This window comes from Parus major, chromosome 5, assembly GCF_001522545.3.
Source record: "Parus major isolate Abel chromosome 5, Parus_major1.1, whole genome shotgun sequence".
NCBI lineage: Eukaryota > Metazoa > Chordata > Aves > Passeriformes > Paridae > Parus > Parus major.
In genome coordinates, this window is record NC_031774.1 from 18,228,813 (window position 1) to 18,245,423 (window position 16,611).

At 39.0% G+C, this 16,611-nt stretch overlaps 1 protein-coding gene across 1 annotated transcript in view; it reads left to right on the top strand.

Moving 5' to 3' along the window:
• Positions 1-1,036: 1,036 nt before the first annotated feature.
• Positions 1,037-16,611, top strand: part of EHF (ETS homologous factor) — a 34,022-nt gene continuing 18,447 nt past the window's right edge. Inside the window, exon 1 of the mRNA XM_015631987.2 lies at positions 1,037-1,173. The gene's annotated coding sequence lies outside the window, so the exon portion shown is untranslated. The remainder of the gene's footprint in view (positions 1,174-16,611) is intronic.

Consider the following 16,611-nt stretch of genomic DNA (forward strand, 5'->3'; position numbering starts at 1 on the left):
TCTGGATGTTGAAGGACAATTCATTTCCTGTGCTTGGCAAATCTAGCACTGTGAACTCTTGTCAGCATCTGTCAGGGGAAGATTTATGATGAGACTTGGGACCAAAAATGAGCAAAGACTAGAAAATTCACATCACACAGACCACTGAACAGTCACTGAGTAATAATATTTAGCATTTCTTGTTTTATGCATACAAATTAATGAAACCTCAGAACCTTCCCACATTTTAGTGCATTTTTAACTGTTTTCATGTTGGTGCCTTTTTTGACCAGAGAAATAATGAGAAACAGATGAGGCTTCCTATTTTTATCTGGGCACCTGGTTTCCTGCTCAGGTTCATGGTTGCAGGCTGGAGGAGCAAATCCCACATGATCAAAGACAACTATGGACTGAGCACACATTTACCAATTCTCTGCCCTGCTAACCTGCATATAGCTGAACTGTCATACTCAACCCCAAACACCCACACACTGATGATTTTTTTCCTCATTTTGTTTCTTACCTACTCTCAAATACCCAGAGAAGCTGAAAGACCAGTAAACCCCTTTCATGCATTTCTCCGGATTCTCAATGCATAAAAGAAATGACTGAGCCCATTACATGGGCTCACCCAGTCCACCTCCCTGCCAGCGCAGGGTTATTCCACACCATGCATCTCCTAATGTTATTTCCAGACTAATTTTAATTTAGGACATTCCTGCTTTTCACTTGTCCCCATTCTGATTATGATCTCCCTATCTACCTGAAATAACCTCCATTTAAAAAAATAAAATAAAAATGAAGGGATGGTCTTAAGAAAACAGCTACAGAGAAATCAATCCCTCATCCATTACCAGGTTTTTCTTTTGTTCTGGAGCCACGCGTGTAACCCGGTTAGACCTGTTCTCTTTGAATGCCGAGGACTGAGCTGGCCTTATGCAAACGCTCTCAACCTCATCTTGGTTGTTGTCGTTGCAGATCCAATCAAATGAACAGGAAGTGACCTAAGGAATTCCCCTATTGGCTGCTTGAGTGTTCAGCAAAATGTTTTAAAATTAGTATCACATCCATTTATCTTCACTCCTGGGAGTCTTTAGTTGACATAACCTGTGCTTACCCAACCTACTGTTCTGTAGACAGTTTTCCCATTGCCTCAGTTCAGGATTTCCACTCCAGAATCTGCAGCTAAATGAGGTAAGGTGTTTGGGGTATTTATTTTTTTTTTCTTAAATGCACTTACTCTAAAATAACACCAGTGAAAATAATACAAAAAAAAAATAAAAAATTGTCTGCTGGACTCCTAGCCACCATACCAAGCCTTTACCTTCCCACTTTGGAACAGCAGCTAAGCCCATTTAATCAAAGGCTTTTTAATGTTGCAATAAAGATTTCTGCTTTCCTGGTTTGAACTTGTATCTTCTATTTAAGTATTTCTGCTCTGTTTATGTTTGAGTGGGACCAGATCCTGAGAATCTTTTATTATGGTGTATTTTATAATATTCTGGGTCCTAAATCTGCTGCTTTTGTCACTAGAGTTGTCATCTGTTCAGTAAGACAGGGGGCGAAAAGTGGACGTTCTCAATGCTATTGAGAGTGCTTGTGTCATAGAACTGGGATACAGTCCACAATGACCGTGTTTTGGTTCATTTTAGTGATGAGGATTTTGTTGGACTTTTGTAACAGAAAAACCTAAAGTACATTTAAGATTTGTCTTGGTTTCAGCCTCAAGGCAATTTCTTGGCAGTTGTGTGGTGAAGGAGGTTCTGCTGATTTTAGTTCTGTCTAAGCAAAAACACTGCACAGAACCTAGCTCAGGCACTGGGTAGGTAAATATAGCATGAGGCCCGCAGTGTCTTTGCTTGTTTAATTTGTTTCTGTTCCAATGGTAATTTCATTTTAATAGAACCAGAACTGGCCCCTTAAGGTATAGACACAGTTGTTTAAGTAGTTGTAGAAGAGAATGTAAAGAAAAAGTTGCTCCAAATCTGTGTTGATTTTGTAAAATATGTGTAATGGACTTAGAGACAAATGTTTGCATTTCACCCTGTGAGACATTTTAGACACATACTTGTGTGTATGTTGTTATAGAGTTATTCAATTATATCAGTAATGTGCTTTTTGATTACTTCATCTGAAGTTATATGTTGTGTTTGCTTCTAAAGTACATCCAACTATCCTTTCTTTCTTACCTTTACCATTTTTCAGAACCAAAAAATTACTAGAATTAAGTAAGCTCATAATGACAGAAATGTACCTTGAGGTAAAAGTTTCATTTAGTCATTTTATTTATACTTGTCTCACTTGACACTGTGTTAAGCAGATCTAACATGCAACAGTATTTCCTGCAATTTGTGAAAACTTCAGTGAAATTTAAAAATGTGTTCCTTTAAGTTTTGCTTTGATAGGAAATTTGCAGGGTGTAGTTTAAGCTAGTTGTATGACATCTATTTTACACTGTAGAAAATATCAGAGCTGGAAAATAGAGCAGTTTTATATTTAATGCAAATGCAGAAACTAAAGAAAAAGCTGCAATTGAAACTAGAAAAACAACAGGATTAAGGTGTTTCACTTATAAATATCACCATGACAGTTTAATTCCTGCCCTACAATTTTCAAAACCAAGTGATTGTTGTAATAACAACATAGGACTTGCCAGAATTTTTCAGAGGTAATTATGTGACTTCAAGTAGAGCTTATCTTTCAGAAAACTTCCAATCTTGAAAAAAACAATCCAGAAGTCCAGTGATGGGAAATTCCCCAGAATGTTAAGGGCCCTAGCAATTAAATACTATTCTTCTAAAAATATTTTATCTCATTTTCAGTCTGACATGGTCTTGCTTTAACATTCAGCCACCTGATTTTGTTGTTTTTCGATGATTATTGAGAAGTTTCCCTGGGTAGGAAATTTCTGTTCCTTGTGTAGTTAGCTAAGAACAAGTCCTTTCTTAGCCTAGTCTCTGATAATTGTGGGAGTCTGAGCTCCAAAGCCTGTTCCTTTTCATGGAGAAACTTACAGTACAGTGAAGGATCTCAACCTGTTTCACTGTAAACTTTTCCATCCTTTAATCACTTCAATGCTCTCTAATTTTTCAACATTAGCTGTGAAATTTGGATGTCAGGATGGATCAGAGTCTGTAGAGTGCCAAACAGAGATATTATGAGTCAATATACTGGGAATTCCAGTTCAGGGGTTTATGAAGTGTGCCCAAGGCTTTTCTAGAGCCGCCATCCTCCAGACACCCTTCTCCCCCTTGAGCACTGGTCCTGTATGCAGAGACGAGGCTATCATTAGTAGAGTCAATGTTTCCCTGCATTTAGCATTTCTAGTTTTTTTCTACTCCAAGTGCCACTTGTAAAGCCTGTAACAATGGTAAAAATACATATTTTCCCCAAGTCCCGATAACAAAGGTTCTTATATCGGATCAGAACATCTCTTTGCTCGCCCCAGCACAGGTTAGGTCGGGCTTCACAGCAACCCATAGAGTGACAACCATATATTTACCCTGGTCGTGGTGAGATCAGGTAGTAGAATGTGGTCTGTTTAACACAGGATATTATTATGCTCTTGTCACCTGAGAGAATATGCTGTGGTATTGCCATAGTAATTTCTTATTACTTCAGATATTCTCAGGGTGTTGTGGGTTTTCAGCAGTGGTGGAAACAGACAATAGGACAGTTGGACAAATGAAAAATTAAATACTTTGGCTCCTACTCAACTTCCTTATTTTTTTTTCCGTCACAATGATTTTTCTTGTTAACATCTGTATTTGTTCTGTCTGAGAAGTGCAAGGTAGCAAACTGCAGTGGAGAGAGAAGAAACTAAAAAAAAAATAAAACACAGATGGAGAGAGATTATAGAGGAAAAAAAAGGATTTCTGTAGGTGCATCTGTGTTCGGACAGGAGTGACATGTTAGCCTGTCTCTTGTCCCACCACAATTTGCACCAAACTCCCGCTTGAGGATGGAATTCTACACCTGCTGAAGAAGTGTGTATTTATGTACAATTCTCACAGAAAAGAATGAATGATTTTATTGACTCAGCAAACTCAGAGAACTGACCATGAGCCATGACACCTTTCCAGAATCAGCGCTGAGCTTTCCTTCCTTGTTTGGCCCTTCCACACTTTTTATAAATATGTTTAACTTAGATTAGACCAAACCAAGAAAACTTCTCACTAACTGTAATGTTGCCTGGATCTGTTCTGTGGAGTCTACAGTCACATGCTTTCTGTTGGTGTTAACTTGTTCACATTCAGTCCTCACGAAATTGTCTGACCTCTTTCTGTAATACTATGAATACCATCTCTGTGAACTGGGGCAATGACCTACTCAACGGAGACAGGTTGGAAAGAGGGTGCTCCAGGACAGGCCTGTCTGGCTTAAAATTCGTCAGTGTGCTCAGATCAAGATACAGATAGAGATGAAGAACCCTTTCTTTCTCTGAGTGCAGTGTGCCCACCCTCTGTAGGATTTTCTGTGGTCTTACAGGGCTCTCTTTCTCATCAGCCTTCCTACACTTGTAAAGTAGGTATTCTTGCTGAGGTATACAACAAGCAGCACATAAAAAGAAAACAGCCACAAACTTAGTAGTTGTCATTTGTCATTACTAATGACACACAGTATTAGTATGTGGTAGAATGAAATGTAAAGGCTTTGCTGTCCACAAGGAAATGAACAGAAACACTGTTTTTGTAGCTAGCATAGTCCGTGATGTTTAATGAAGTCTCTGTCCTATCTCACCGCTTCACTACTACTGAATTTCAGCCATAAGCTCATGGAATTTTTTTCCTAATAATAAGTACCTTGTGAGCATTGGTGAAGTTCAACACCATCTTCAGCCAAGCGCTCTTGCTTCAGCCGCTCAGCCAGTGTCCAAGGCACTTCAAGATCTCTAACCAGAAATGGCTGCATGTCTCCTTCACAGTCCCTGCTTCAGCACACTCGGCAGCACACATGCATTTCACTAAGAAATTCAAGAAAAGGGTACATTGTAACTTGATAACTGTGAAACTTAAGAGTAATACTGCTGATCAAAAGGCTAAGCAAAGAAAGATTTTTTTCTCTCAGCTGGTATACAAAAAAAGTAAGGATTAATTCAGTTTCTGAAGAAGTCATCAGGAGTCTTAGTATGAGAGCTCCTTTGAGCTCTACTGGGGTTGCAGTTTGCACCAAATCCCTTACTGAATGCCTAGAATACTTGGGGCATTTGTTGGTCATTGGTCTACAGACGGGTAAGAATGAGTAAACATGAAGTCATGTAACCAGTGGAGCAATCGACTGGCATTTGGCATTTTGCATGTCTCCCTCTGAGGAAGAGCCCTCAGAGGCTGCCTTTCCAAAAGCTGACATTGCACATGGTTATCATTACCTATTCCTCTGCTGATCTTGTGAAATGGGCTTCACAGGAAAGAGTATGAGAACTAGTAGACAGAACAGCCAACTGGAGCTGGGTAATCACTGATAATAAAATAATGGGATGTGGTAATAAAAGAGAATTACTTTGTGGTGGTGGAAAGAAAGTAATTTTACCTAAAGGAGCTAATGTAGAATAAAAATTCCTTCCTACTATGGAGGAAGGATACAGACATAAACATTTGAGGTATTTTCTCAATGCACAATCAGATGTCGCCAGAATATCAGATGTTACAGAAGCTCAGTCTCCTGAGCCCTGTAAGGATTAAGCAACTATGTATAAAAATTGTTCTGTTGCCTAAATTAGTAGTGCCATCACAAGAAGAATTGGTTTTGTTTTTAAAAACTTTTCCAGGTTTTCTTTCATTTAGCAGTGAGCAGTTAACTAATTTATGTTGCTGTTAAAGAATCATTGTAAAACTGCCCAAGATGGTCAGGAATCAGACTAAGTCCATGATATAGTGATTACCCCCAAACTTTCTTAATGATTTTTACTGCAACATGCAATTATTATTACACAATAGCTTAAAAGCTTGCACCTTGATGATGCACTTTCAAAGTATGCTTGGTTAAGCAGTTGTCTCATAGATTGGAGGGGCTTTATCAGGGAGTCAAATTCTGACACACTCAAGGGTGCTGTTCTCATCTCTTTTGCAGTGAGATCTAACACAGTACTCACATAAAAGACTTAATATTCCCAGGCACCTTCCCTGACAGAAGAAGATGAAAAAGTTTTAGAAGACTGGATTAATAGGTGATTAGATAAGTAAGATATCCTTATAGACTTATCAAAATTGGAATGTACAAAACGAACATCTGTACGAAACAGATGCAGTTTTCTTCTACGTTTAGTGACCTGCAGATATCCTTACCTCTCTAAGACTTTTAACCATGGAGCTATAATACTTTGTAACAACAGGTGGAAAGTTCTTCAAGTCTTAAATGTTTTTGGACGAGGGTCAATCCCATAAATTTCTTTGTCTGCCTGTTGCTGATTCTAACAGTCACAACAAACACCTTTCTCTAAATACATGGAATTATAGATTCAATTAGGCTGGAAAAGATCTCTAAGATCATTGAGTCCAACCATTAACACAGCGCTACTGAATCTTCTACTAAACCAAGTCCCTAAGTGCCATATCTACGGGTATTTTAAATATCTCCAGTTGTGGAGACTCTGCCACTTCCCTGGGCAGCCTGTCCCAATGCTTGCTAACTTCTTCGGTGAAGAAATGTTTCCTAATATTCAATGAAAATTCCCCTGGTGCAAGAGAACCACATTCTCTCATGCTGTCACTTGTCACCTGAGAAAAGAGACTGACATCCAACTACTTTCAGGTAGTTGTGGAGAGTGATAAAGTCTCCTCTGAGCCTTTTTTTTCTCCAGGCTAAAAAACCCCTATTCCCTCAGATGCTCCTCATAAGACTTGCAAATCCCTTATCTCCTTCACAGGCTTTCTTCCCATCACTTTTAAAACAGGAATTCAAATATTTTTTTCCCAATTTCAGCCAATTCTCTTTTCTAATCTGCATAGTTCCTTGATTTTAATCCTTTAAAAAGCACGGCTATTGGTATTTGGCATGTTGTGTCAGTAGGTATAGGTGAATGACTGACATTGTATTGTAGTGAGTGAGGGGCTGTTCATGCCAGGAGTCCTAGACAGAGCTGCTTTCCACTTCCATGCCTGAAGGTTTTCTCCTGGGCTGCAGTAAGTTTTTTTTTTTTGCAGGAACACATGCATGGACTGAGAACTGGGGTGCCCTTCCCCAAACTGTGGACTGTAAGCAGCAGATTAAAGAATCAGCCTTCCCTATGCTATGACACATCTTCAATGTTTAAAAATCTAACAAAGATTTAATCATTAAAGATAAAAAGAAAAGAATAAAAAACTCCCCAGCACCTGCAAATAGCTGTTTTAAGGATCTCTGATGATAATAAGCTTCTTTCTCAGAACATTGTTAAAATAGGTATAATTCCATGGTAAAAAATCTACTTTTGAGGAGAACAGTTGCTTGAAATAGTCTGGAAATATTTTCATTGATTTTGTTGGGGCAATCTGTTCCAGTTACACCGATAACTGAGATACATAGCAGTACAGGGGAGCAAAAAGAACGGGCGAAAGTGAAATTTTTTTCCGATTTCTGATTCCTCCAGCGTCCCTCCCAGACCAGCTACATACTCCACAGTTGCTCTAAGACCTGGCATTCGTGTGCCACAGATAGATACTTGAAGATGATATTTTACTCTGTTTTACTGGTTACAGGACTATGATATATTGAAGAAAATTTGCTTGTCCTGGTCAGTCAGTCTGACTAACTGAAAGGCAAAAAATTAAAGAGAGAGGGGGAAAAAAAGGAAAGAAAAATTTAAAATTTAAAATTAAAAGAAATAAGCCAGAAGATAAAGAATAAAAAAAGAAAAAGAATGAACGGGATCACAAAGTTCACATCCTAGTTTGGTTTTGAGGCTGTCTGCATTCAGGATTAGCATGGTTGGGCTCTGCAGAGGGTTTCCTGGTCACCATATGCACAACAGCCATGTTAGGTAAGTTTATTGCTCCCAGTGCAGCTGCTCTGGGATAATTTTACTGCCTGTGTACCTCAGTTTTATGCTTCACATTTCTGTCTTTCACAAACAATCCTACATAACAGAGTGGCACATTTGATCCTTGAACAACTTGAACATACATTTTTACATGTCAGTTGATTCCCTATTGCCAGGAAACTTTATTTTAAAAATTCCTTTCTTTCATTGGGATTAAATGAGAAAATAAAAAAAAACCAACAAAATGCAGCCAACAAAAAAAAAAAATCCTAAACCACACAAGCAAACAAAACCCAACCAACCAACCAACCAAAAAAACCACAAACAAACAAACAAACAAACAAACAAAAAGGAAGGAAAAACCCCTATAGAAACAGCCACAGTTCAACAGAACAGAAATTTTGAATTTCAGCCAGCTCTGCTTAGGAATTTCTGGCTAATTTTCAGGATCATACATAGGTCAAGGGCAGCTTTTTTGATTTAATACTTCAAGCGTAGGTTTAATTGTTTGGCTAACTTATAATTCAAATCTCTACTAGTCACATAATAGCCATGATGCATAGAAGAATCTTGTTTTCAGTCTGAACAGGTCTCTTTTTTTTCTTGAGAATTCTTTCTCTTGTTTAATACCTTCTCTCTGCCCTCACAAAAACCACATTCAACCTAACTCATCTGCATGTTGAAAGATTTCCCAGAGACGTGATGCAATGGATAGTAATGGAGCTTGAGCTGGAAGAAACGAGTCGGACTGACATCTCCATTGACTTGTTATGTGACTTAAGTGAATTATTTCAACTCAGTGTCTTGATTTTCCTATTTGTAATGTGGATGCAATGCTGGTTCCTTCCTTCATTTCTATGTTTTGTGCTATTTACTGTCTTTGCTGTGTGGGTGTCTTCCTTCTCTGCTCCATGGTTGTTAGTGTTTCAGTTCTTCCATCACCATAGATGCTATTTAGAGTAGATGAGCCCTATGAGCCCTGCAGGCTTAATTTTCAGAAGAACTTAAAAAGTAGCTCAGTTCCCATCTGAATTCCTACTTCTCATGGACTCAAGGTTATTTTTTTTTCCTGTGAAATAGTAGATTAAGTGATGGAGTTGGTGTGGGTTCATATGGGAAAGCAAACCCTCCCAGTCTTTCAGGTTTTCTTTATCGTTCAAGAAAGTTCCTTTACTGTTTACACTTAATTTGCTGCCTTTTCCTAGCAATTTTTGAACCGTGTCTTAGCTGCTTTTTCTTTGTGTATTTTCCGTGATGCTTCTTCTGACTTTAATCTTAGAATAGAGTGTTGCTTTGACTGGTTCCATTGATGGAAAAGAATAGTATTGAGCTCTTTTCTGACACCAGGTTATTCCATAGCAAAGGACTGTTTGTGAAACAGGAGAGAGTAAGAATTGAAAGAGCACATTTGTACAAAACCCAATGGGAAAAGCTCTGCCGTCAAATCAGCCCCGGCTGTTGAGGCAGATGCCTGGCTTTGCTTTTTTTGTTTATATTCCAACAAATCAAAGCTGACCTGTGTTGTTATCGGAGTAGAGCAGCAGGTGCAAAAAAATAACTCTGCTGCCAACTCAAACGAAAGGGTAAGACTAATACCCTCTGGGAGGTATTGAAGAGATAACAGAGAGCCCTGCCAGCAACTGAATTAACGGCTCTATTTACGGTGGGTTTTACTTAATAACCTGCTCCTAACTCTGACACATAAATACTCCATTGTATTGTTTAACGCAACCACTGGAGAAATCAATGGAAACAGGATGGGCAGCTCCTGCTGTGCCAGGTGAGAAGGAGTAACACCACGGAAGCGCTGCTGTTCTAACCACAGGGAGGAGGGAGGCAAGGAAGGTGGGAAAGTGTTCTTGGATTTTACAGATGTGGGGAGACATTGTTTCCCACAACTTCTTGACTTACCTGTAGGGAGTGAGTACAGAGTAAGGAAACCTCATTCCCCCATTTTCTGGTTGTTTTAATAAAGGCAGTGAGCACAAACATGTGGTGGCGTATATGTAAAGTACTGTCCCTGTGCCATGTGGCTCTGGTAGGCTCACAATCCTGGGAGCAGGGGGGAAGCGAGCCTGCTGCTACACCAGTGGTAAAGCAGACAGCCCTCATGCAGCCACTAGAGTGGGATGCCAGGGAAGTGGTCTTGCAATCTCTTACTCTTATCTCAACAAATACAATATGAAGAAACCACATGGATACAGCTGGGCTCCAAGTAAATGTTTACCAAAACCACACAAATGTGAAATACTGAGTGTTAGTAAAAGTAATGTCTGACAGCAGCTTTCTGGAACAGGGTTGGTGGGCTCCACTGGGCTGTTTCAGCCATAGCCACCCATGTGGGGAAAACTTCCTTTGCAGACAGAGGTTCACCTTGGGGTCCTTGGTAGTCTGGGGAGGAATGTAGAGCAAGCAGGCGTCCTGGATGGAGCTATCCCATAGGTGGGATCAGCAAGTCCCAGCTTGGTACTAGGGAATGTGGTAGAGGAGTTAATAGCCAAATAAACCCTCCCTGTCAGCTCTGCAGTGACTCTTCCCACTCTTCCCATGAACCCTGCATTGCCTCTGCTACATCTCCTCTTTGAAATACGCTTTTCCTATGCCATCAGCAAAAAAGTGTGATCATATTGTGGTTAGTCAGGCAGTGGGTCATAACATGGTATAAATGCTTCTATCAACTAGGTTGGATCCCCAGAAAGCTGCATGGTTTAGCATAAAATTCTTTATGCTTAATTTCCTGCTTCTCTGCCCTAGCTAATTTGTGCTGTGGCCCTCACGTATTTAATGAAGAGGCTCAATCAGTTTGTTGATTGAGTGAATCAATTGATGTAAAAACTAGTGGTCTAATGGGAAAATTTGCACATTCCCCAAGACGCTTTGCTGTTTTGGGTCTCCATCCCAAGTTCCTTATTTTGTTTGCTTCTCACTCATAAACCAGCCCTAAAGAGGAACCTTGCAGTTTCCAGGTAGATGCCCTTTATTAAAACAAAATATATGAAACAGAGTTTACAAAAAAGGAAAAGAAAAAAAACCAACTGATTTTTTTTTTTTAAAGTAGGCAAATTAGTGGTTGTTACTGCTGAAAACCAAACTAGTCCCATAACAAAAGAGAAGTGTTGGTGGTGATAGTGGTTAAAGTGAACTTCCACATGAAATACCGGCTGCTGCAGCAGCATATATCTGAGTGGCTGTTATGTCAGCAACGAGTCAGCATCTAATGAGAGCCAAACATGAATACAAACACAATTATTACTGTTATTATTGTCATTATTCACTAACAACTGAACAGTCACACAGGCTATATTAGCAGTATGGAAAACATTTCCCTCAATATGCTGTTAGTCTTTAAAGCAATGCAAAGAGGAGCTGTCGTGGAAGGTGGAGGGAAGTGGTTGGGGAACCAGAGCCAAGGGAAAAGGAGAAGGTGTTAGAACATGATGGTAATATTTTGTTAGCTGATGAGGTTCACGCGTAATTATAGACGTGTGGCTTGTCAAGTTACAGGGCCATCTAGAGTGCTTTTTGGCCATTTGTATATTTAGTGTATTGTAAGCAAAAGAAAGATGTTTAGCAAAAGGAGATTAGGGAGATGAGCTGGCTCCTGGTTAGAGGAAGGATGTACCAGAGAGATAGGAAGGACATGAAAGGAGGTGTGGAGTTGTTCCATGAGGTGTGGTATTAAGTGCTGAAAGAAGAATAAAGAGCAAAGGGAGTTTTTCCCATTATTGTGTTTCCAAGACTCTGTATCCCTGAGGCTAGCCTGATGAATCTATGGCAAATGACTTCTAAATATTCAGGAAAAAATGGTTGACCCAAATTATCATGAACTTGCTGAGGTGGTATAGACAGTAATGAAAGCATTGCTATATACTAGTCAAAGCCAAATCTGAAAAATAAAAAAGAAAATAGCCCACTTATTTTGGCCAGTTTTTAGAGAATCTATCTACTTGTTCCAAACATTCTAAGAATACATTACTGTAAATAGAATCTAAACATCTATCACGAGAAATAAATTTTTTTCTCGACTCACTTTTGTCTCAGCTCTATGACAGCAATTTCACTAATATTACATGCATCTGTGCACAGAACTTCTGCAAAAAGTAGAATGAGGTTTTTGACAGTAAAATAAATGATGATATTATTCTCTTCATATTCAAAAACTAGTGGCATGGCAAGAAGGTGTACATCTAGCCTGTGATGTGACAGGAAAGCATGGACTGAAACACCATATCCTTATTAAGTGGCAGGTTCCATTTCACTTTTCTCTGCTAAAGTAACATGACAGTGGGGAAAATTTGAAGTACAAACCCTTGGTAGTTAACACTGTCAGACACATCTATGCCTCGAGGACTCTCTGTTCACAATCTGCCTTCTGTTTGCTTCTGATTTAGGAAAACAAACAAACAAAAGCCCTCCTCTTTTAAAATTCTTCCTTTTATTTTCATTTTACTAATGAGTACCTTGAAAATTGAAGTCAGTTCATATGAAGATTATTGGGAAAAAAAGGGGTCGGAGAAAAACAACCTATGAAACTTTGCATATCATCACGTAGTTTTTTTTCCTTGCATTCATAAAGTGAACTTTGTTCTCTCTCAAAAAGGAAACTGAACTATGGTTTTGTCTTTAAATTACATCGTTAAAGGAGAGATAAGAACCAAACCCAAACCCTGGAGCAGAGGGATAGCTCAGATACAGATCTAGATCCTAACTTTTCTACCCAAGGTTCTCTTTGGTTAAAATATATATGCAAGATTTTGAAGCATCCATATGAACATGTTTAAACAACCACCACATATCTCTTACAAAAGTTGCCTTGTAGTGCATCATGAAAATAAGATCTTTAGTAATAAAATATTCCAATCAAGCTTTATTTGATTTTGTTTATCACGATCCTATCTGTAATGTAGGTATATGTTAAACACTTCTTTACCATTCATCTTCCTTTTTCTGGTCTTTCAGTTTACCTTCATGTATAGATTTAATGTACAAGGTTCAAAGAAAACAAAAGAATAAACCAAAGTCTTCCTTTCCAAAAGCCCACAACAGTAAATGATCAAGGTCTCAATGTAGTCTCTGAAAGCTCACCACTTTTGCACATGCAAAGGTGGGTTTATGTATATGAACCACAGCTCTGTACTCCAAAAAATATGTAAGCATAGAATTTTGCACTTCAGAGAGGTGTAGTAGGAAATACGATTAGCCCCAAAGACCCAAATCAGGATCCTAAATACTACAAATTTTGGAGATTATTTGGAAGATTTTTTTATAAAAATGATTCCTTGAACTTTATAGTCATAATGTGATTCAGTAAACAGATTTTGTTACTATGGCCCAGAGACACATGAGACAGATTAAAAATGAAATGCATCAAATGCTCGGTATGTTTTACAGCAAATACTGAGTGTGATCAGAGTGTTTCTTCTATTAACTTTCTTCAAAGCTTTCCAAGAGTTTTTCAGTTCTCTTAGTGGTGACTCTTGAGGTTATCATCAAACAGGTCAAGCTGTGTAGACTGTCACCTGAATGAACCTTTGCAATCCATAGCAAAGTTGTCCAAAGTTGAGCTTTTTGTTTTGAAGCAGATGCCTGTGAGTAATCGGCCTGCAGATGAGTTGTTTCTTTTGAGTCTTCTCTCTGCTCTATAGGCACTGTAGGTATGGAAACAGGGAGGTGTGTGCTAGCTACAACTGAATCTACACAGCCAGAAGAGATTGCTAACACACTGCAGAAAAGGTTACATCTGAAAGTGAGCCATGGCAAGGATGATCTCCTATATGGGAGTCTGGCAGAGACACCAGGGATGAACCTAAGACCTTTGCAAATTAGACAGATAAAGATCACAGTGCAATCTTTGGGTCAGCCATAGCTGTATGTATAGACACACTGGCACAGACTAGGACCCTGGAGCCCTGGCAGTAATGAACATTAAATGAAAGGGAATAAAAAATCCCATAACAGAAGACCCAAAGCTCACAGTAGCATGCAAACAAGCTTTCAACATTCATACATTCAGTTTGTGCCTGCCCTTACCACCACTGGAGATGGAAAATAGCTGGTTGGAGTGCAAAGCAGCTAATTGATCATATACATTACAAGTACAAGGCATTTATGTTTCCGAAGTAGACATATGTGTAAAACAAGTCCATGTGCTGTGTTGTACATGTCCTTTGTGACGTCTTGAAAACCTTGCCCCACTTATTAGTCTTCTGATTTTTCAAGAAAAGGATTAAAAATCCAGATTTTGTTACTCTTCAGTTGCAATTATCATTTGGTATTATTTATTTTAGATTACTGTGTAAGTCTTTGACTGTAATCCAAGATGCAGTAATGATCTAAAATATTTAACATTCTCTGTAGATACTTGTTCCATAAACTCCAAGCCCTGAAAAGCAGGGATTGTGTCTTCACTGTGTACATAACACACTTCAAAGAAAATAGGCCCAGGTGAAATCTACATTTGAAGTTCAGCCATGATGGTAAAAGGGGAAAAATGGGGAAGAATCCCATAGGTAAATATGCCAAAAGAGATCCACCCTTTTGGACACGCCAGGAGGAGCTGCACTGAGCTTGTCTCAGCTAGAAGTCACCCTTAGACTTTGCATAGCTTACAGGTGGAGTCATGGCTTAGTAGTTTCAGTCTGTTTTGCCCTAGACATTGTTGTTGTGTTTTGTGCAGAGTGCATGGCTTTACCAGCGGGAGGGCTGGGGGCCCCTTCCCCTATTCTCTTATGGGCTCCCCTTCCACGCCCCCTTAGTTCACTTCAGAGTTGTGTCCATGAGCACCTGTACAAACTGGTATCAGAATAATCACTCTGGTTGTACTACTGCAGGATTCAGCCACTTTCTCTGTACCACTTATGCGCCTTTCCTGTGTTCAGAATTATTGTGTCATTTAATACAAGCTGTTCTTGAAAGATTCTGGTTCAAAGAAAGGATAAACTCTTTATATGGATGTTAAGATTCATTGGGTTGAATGGGGAAATGGGGATCAGAGTAATTTATTTTCGGAGCACACCTGTAGTGATTGCACAATAATTTGCATAGGGTGCACTATAGAGTGTTCAAGGTTCAAGGATTTGTAAATATATTTTTCTGTAATGCTGGATTTGCTCCACAGGCAGGCCATGGCTCCTTTCTCTTTCCATTACCGCTGTTGTGGTAATGGAAAGAGAAAGGTGGTCAGGTGGTCATGGAAGAGAAGAAGAGCAGAGCAAATGACCTCCTGCTACTGCCAGGTTGCTGGGCTGTGGCTCAGCCAAAGCTCCTTCAGACTCCAGTGAGAGCTTTTACTAAGAGAGGCCTTCAGGGTTTGGTCTTGGAATACCATCTAATATAATGAATGTTGATGAAGGATTTTTTTTTTTTTTTAATGCATTAATCCCTTCTAACAGGACTCTGTCTAGAAAGAATTTTGCTGAACACCAGTGCTTAACTATATTTAACTGTGCTGCCTGAGTAAGGTGTTATTTGCAAAGTGTTATAACTCCAGAGACGGCACCTCTTCAGGGGAACAGAATGGGATTGTGTGTATGGACACCTGCCATGCACAGACATAGACAGGTGTGTGTATATCTACAAAAATACACATGATTATATACTCAAACGATATTTCATCTATGCTTGGTTTATAATGTACCATGTCAGAGTAGAGGGACAGATCTCAAGGTTTTTTTATATTATTTTCCAAAATATCAGCTCAGCTAGAATCCCTTTTAATACGGTTTCCAGATAAAATGAGGTTTTTGTGGTAATTTTGTGTTTTGGCTTTTACATTTGGCCTGTAACAATCTTTGAGTTTCATTGCCAATTTTAATTAAACTTGATATGGGGGTAGAAGTCCCAGAGACATGAAGTTTTTACAGGATTAATGAAAACTGCCTGCCGAGTACAGAAGGAAAACCCATTAATACTCAATCTGAGAGAAAGAGTAACGCTTGAGCTCACTGCTTTGAGACAATGAGATATTATGAATGCCCCAACCGTGGGAAAAACTTCAATCAGCACTCACATCTTACTAGACACTAGAGAATCCAACCACAAGATACACATTCATAGGAAACCAGGCTTCATTAGTTCCACAATTCACTTTGATACATGGAATATAATTAAAAGAAAACTGAACATCTTATGTGTCCTTCCCCTTGAGCTTTCACACCCTTTGACCAAGTTTGTCTGTACACTGGGGAGATTTGAACATTTGGCCCTGGACTGATGAGGAACATGCTGCTTCCAATATCGTGACTCAAAATCTTTTCAAGTATGGGATGAGCCACTGCTATAAGCATAAACCTTCCATGAATTTTTAGTAAAGAATGGCATATACAGGATGGCATGAAGAAAATCCCATTTTAGTTTTCCTACAGAAAATATTATTGAGCATAATGCTGTATGCTTCCAAGCGAAGGTGTGGAAGTTGTTAGTAGCACTTTATAATCCTCCTGAACAAAGTGCTAGAATGATTTCCAAATAAGGAACACCCTTGCATTAAGATAAAGGAGGTGACCTGAAAATTTTCAAGACACCAAAAAACCTGTTCCTTGAGTAATACACAGAACTTTTGCAAAGTTTAGGTTAAAGCTAAATCTAGTCCTCCTTCTGCGATTGATGTCATATTGTAAATTCTCCTTCTTAGGCACAATTGTTCCTACAGGTGATAATGGAAATTAATTAAGTTA